Genomic DNA, 5,728 nt, shown 5'->3' on the forward strand with positions numbered 1-5,728 from the left:
GCAGCAAGACTGTGTGTATTTGGTACTCAGCTTTCTAAACTGACCTTAGGGAATGGGAAAAGCACTTTCCTGCTTTCTCCTAAGCACTGCTGCCAGCACAGCCAGGTTGGGATACTAGTGTAGGTGACTTCTTGATCAAAACGTGTTCTTTCACTCAGTTCTAAACTGACTGTAAGCTGTCCTACCATTACATTTAAATTCACATCATCAAACAGGTAGTTCTGTAACTACTGCAAACTATTCTGCTTCACACCTTATATTTGTGTAAGTACAAGATCAAAGTTTGCAACTAGCAAAAAAAAAATCAGTGAAGACACTAGCTCAGCTTCATTACATAGCTGCATTACATAGCTGCATTTTTATATGTGTTACAATATATAGATAGTGAATAGACTGTCATTTGTCCTTCTGTAGTAGAAACTCCAACTCCATCTATAACTCAATACTAACCAATTTAGCATGGAACAAAAATCTGACTAGTCACATCTTCAGTAAAAATGTAGAGATCTTAGTTTAACTGAAGAGGTAGTTTTCTGACATCAAATCACCATACCTTATAAATCGGTACAAACAGTACTACCACTTTAAAAGGCTGGAGATTGACCCTCAGAAGCACATTTACACACACAGGTTGCACCATGTGACTTAGAAGTGAGTATTACTCTACAGAAGATGCTAAGTAATATTGCAAGAAGCACTCATGGCAGACGTATGGAATACACTAACAAATATGCAAAAAAGCATTTATTTCTGAGAAGTACTTTAATACACAAGTTGTACATTTCATATCAAGAACTTACTCTCCTGCTGAAAACTGGATCATCTTCCCTGTTGGAAACTACAAATTACAAAATGTTCAAAAGACTGAGGTTTCCAAATACTCTGTTGATTACTACATGCACAATACTACCTGTATAATTAACCACAATTCTTTTAGCTGGTGAAGGAAACCAGTTATCAGCTAGTTCCTCTTACCACTGATTATAAATTAATAGGCCTAACTTCTTTCCAATCCTTCCAACCATTCTTTTCATTAGCAGTTATGGCTAAAGCCACACACTGACTACTTTTTATATACAGTTATAGGGATACATACAGGAAAGGTAGAAATGTCTAACTTCCTGCCAAAAATAGCAAGTTTCCTTAAGTGCTTTGCACATTACAAAATTTCAATTCAAAGTAAGGGTGCTGCATTAATTCAGTTTATTTAGTCCTTTTAATGTTAATATTAGAACCTTTATGAATACAAATATAAATTTAAAGCCAATCATATGCATATTTAGCAGTTTAAGATCTGTCCTCTGAACTTACTCATGTTAACTGCCATAATTTTGTTTGAACAGTGACTATGATAAAGAATTAGTGTCCTTAAACAAAATGTACCTTTACGTAGTTTTACTATCTAAACTCACCGCTTTTATGATATTTTATTACTGCTATTCCTTTTGTGAAATTTCATACTAAAATTAGAAAACTTTGGTATGATAGCTTCTTTTTTAAAGCAGGTGACTATTACTTTTTGCTTTTATGCAACACAAGTTTTGTTAGAACAGTGTTCCTAATGACATGAATTGTTCAAGGGTAGGAAATAAGAATACTAGAAGTACATATGCAACAAAACGGAAAGCTGAAGTTTTATCCTAGGCAACTGCAGAATTGTGCCAAATGCAAATTTTGCAAAATGCAGAGTTCACAGACTTTTTGATACGCATTTTCTTGAATAACTTAGTTAAATACTGCATTAGGAAAATTACTATTTTCAGCAAAAGAAGGAAAGTGCAAGTAACAGTTCTTTACATTTCTATCACATTGACTTTAGAAGTGTGAAGGTTAATTTTGTCACTAGTATCCTCCAGGTTAAGTTGACAAAAAAAAAAAATTAAGTCATAGCTGCTGCTAAAATACTATTGCGTTTTCTCAAAGCTGTTCTTCAAGTATTGGAGAGTGAGAATATATAGATGATTTAAAAGAGAGGTCTTTGATAAAGCATAGTATGGATATCTCTAGGTTTTCTGTTACAAGGAAAGTCCTAAAAGCAGGGATATACATTTTTGTCAATCAGACAAGCAATGAGTCTACTATGCCCCTAGAAAGTGTGTCCAAAAATACTTTATTTGCTTCAATAAATGAACAGTTCCAGGAAAGGCAGCTAAAGGACTGCTTCTTTTATGATTTACATTAATCTAAAATTCACTTGCCAGACTGACACTATTACACATTAGACATTGTTAGGAGATCACTGCAAATTCTCCAGGGCATCTGACAAAGACCACTGCAAGAAAAGTCCATAGTGGGGGATTTCAGGTAGCAAGTGAGAAATTTCAGGTTAAAAATCTGAAAACTGGATAGAAGAAAGGGTTAAAAGGTAACCATAGCCTTTTTTTTTTTCTTTTCTTAAAAAAAAACCCCAACAACCACACAACAACAAAAAACAAAAACAAAGCAACAACTGAAACACTATGGCTGTGTCAAAGAATTAGCAGACAGCAACACATCTTTTACAGGCAGTAATGTCTACATAACCTTACATTATATCCACCCACCCTCAGTAAGAATTTGCGCTTCCGAGTTGATGGCAGTACCCAGAAAATCCAACATCAAATAATGGTCTCTTTCTGATAAAGTTTGGAAAGCTACTGCCAATACTAAATTCAGAATTCCATGTATATATAGGCTGTATGGTATTAGTAAAATGTTAGTATCTATTGTCAAACCCACAGAGAATGCATGTCTAACTTTTGGAAATTATTTCAAGCCTGTACATGCACTTAAATGTATGCTTACAAAGTCAGTCCAGTACTCCCTGCCCTCTTTTTACCTTGGGTCTTAAGGTTCACAAATTCTCTGGAGTAAGGTCAGTTCTGGGGTACTGACAGAAAAAGCTGTTCTCTAAATGTACTACTTCCCCCCCCCCCCCCCCCCCATTCGTAAGGAAAGACCACGAGCACTGTTTTGATTACCTCTGGTACACGTAAGCTCAAATATGCTTACAGTTCAGTTCTCTAAGCCAACAGCCAATGACCTGTGACACAGCTGCCAAAGATGGGATTGAGCTACACTGTGACTACAACACAAGGTGGTTCCTGGGAGGCTGGGAACAGGAAAACTGCCATTCAGGGAAGAAACGGTTCCAGGACAGCAAGAGCAGTAGTCGGTGCCTCATAAAGCAGCAAGAGCTCACTGGTGCTTGGGGATATCTTGCCGTCCATGGGACTGTGCTTCAGTCCCACTGAATTTTTATCAGCATTCTCAATTTCCAGTTTGATAAAGAAAAGCACAGATCTGCCAAATCCTCCCTCTTACAAGACCACAACTGTTGAGTTTCAGTTTAAACAAAGTGATCAGCACTAAAACAATTTACCATCAAATACGATACAGGCAAGGCATGCACTCATCAAGAGATCAAGTGTATCCCACCATGTGCAATTAAATGTAACCAACTTCTGACAAAGTACATTAAAAACAAGAAAAACTGTATGTGCCACCAACTCAGATGAATTTTTAACGTGGTATAAAAGAATTAGAGCTCGTTTAATTTGTACAAATAAATTTCTGAACTGTAACAAAGAAAAAATCCATATGAAAGGGTATACAAGCGCGTCTTTTGAAATAACGAGTTACACAAAACTGCAAACTACAATGGATGTAATCTCCATTTTGAGATTTTAAATTAAAGACACTGTAACTTTTTTTAACAATTCCTATGGATTGCCTTACTACTGACTGCTTGCATTTTTTCGCCTCTTCTATAGCAGAGTCAACATAGTTGAGGTTTTTTTGTTTGTTCGCATGCTTATATGTGCTTCAGTGGTACTGGCAAGAATATTCTCAGTAGTGGAAACATACTTCTTCAGCAACAGTTCACTTGTGTGTAAGCTCCATAAAAAATAATGAAATAACATTGCAAACAGTTTTTAAATGAGACTCTGAAGCACATGGCATGCATAGCACAGTATAAATGCACTGAGGAAGCCTTTGTCCAAGCTGCCATACAATTCTCTTAAGCCTAACTTCCTAGTTTTTTCTTACTACAGTCCCCCGAAATAGTACTACATCTTCTTCAAAGTCAGAGTTCAGAGTGGCTTCACACAGAACAGGTACACTGTACAGGTCTTGGGCTCACTGCTCTAAGCAACAGCTTAACATCCACCTGGGAAATGTTTTTACACATTCTGCATAAAATGACCACTGCAATGCAAAATTCATACTAAAACATAGGAAAAAACTGATAGCCAAAGCAGGTCCACTAACTACTCTCCTAAAAAGTAACACTACACACTTCCAGTTTTCTTCCCTGAAAAAAGTTGCTTATGTTGTTCACAATCCTGTATTTTCTTTTGCTTTCAAGACATAACTATTTGTTTTCCTTTAGAATAACAACTGGATCACAGTGTCAAGCCAAGTTTCAGCAATTCTGCTAATCTGCTGTAGTCACACACAGATCACAAAGTGGGTTATAGAGCAAAAACATTGATGAACTCATAGCAAAGACAGAACAAGTTATGTTCATACACTCAAAGATCTGCCAAAAAAATCAACTATTAAAACTGTTTTGCTTTGACACAGCTTTACATCAACACTTGTCACTTCTCTTCAGGAATTTCAAGATTTCCCAGCCTTTGGTGTGAATAGTTCAAAGGACTGAAAGAAGTGTTGGAGTTTGTACCAGATCTATCCTCCTCTCAGCCCACTACGTTAAGTTACCACATACCAACTGCTCTTCGATGATGGCACACATGCAGGCACTCCTGCAGCAACACAAGCCAACCTCCTTCTCTTTCATATGAAGGTGTGGTGGCGAGGAAGAGAGGGGTGGGTCCTAGAGGTAGGAGAGCAAAACAGAAAAGGGAAGGAATTTGTCTGAGGAAGACACATGCTTAGTAGAGAATGAGGAGGAATTCACAGTACAGTCTTTAGAATGAAGGGATGCCGGAAGGAAAGCAAATTTTTGTTTCAAAAAAAATAATGAAGAGCCTGTCTTAAAACATTGCTTGAGAGTCTGCTTCAACTACCCCAAAAAACAGTACTGGAAAACTGCAATAGTTTTCTCATAGACTGCTAAGAAGCAGAAAACATAGAGAGGATTTCCTGGTTCCTTATTCTGACACCCACTGTGAATTCTGGCAGTCTGTTTCATTTCTGTGCATCCAGTAATTAGCAACTGAGGCAGGGTAGTCTGAAGCATCCAAGCTGAATTTTCTGCAGTAGACAAACATGAAAGCATGGAACAGAAAAAGAAGGTTACAGGGAAAAAAATTACACTGATAAGCACTTCAAAAAACATCTTAGAACAAAGAAGGAACTCCCAAACACAGATGATTCCCTTACAGCATGAATTAACTCTACTGTTGGCAGTGACAAAAGTACAAACAATAAATATTTACTTAAATTAATTCACTTCGTGATTACAAAAAAAACAATGTAATTTTCCTTTATAAATTAATTTCCTTAGGATTCATACCTAGTGAAATACAGATGTAGCAACACTGGAGTGATGGACACCTTGCAACATTCTCCTAGCTTTAAGATGACATGCAGTATACTTGCAGCTTTCTTCTTCACACATGAAACAAGCTTCTTCACAGGCAGCCATTGTTTGCACTAAACTAAGTTCATCAGGTAAAAAATAAATGCGGCATAGAAGTTACCTTTCTAGCTGCCAACACACAAGAATGATACATAAACCAATGAAATATTTAAAACACAGCACACTGTATTACACATATAA

Source organism: Buteo buteo, chromosome 5 (genome assembly GCF_964188355.1).
Source record: "Buteo buteo chromosome 5, bButBut1.hap1.1, whole genome shotgun sequence".
NCBI classification, from domain to species: Eukaryota; Metazoa; Chordata; class Aves; order Accipitriformes; family Accipitridae; genus Buteo; species Buteo buteo.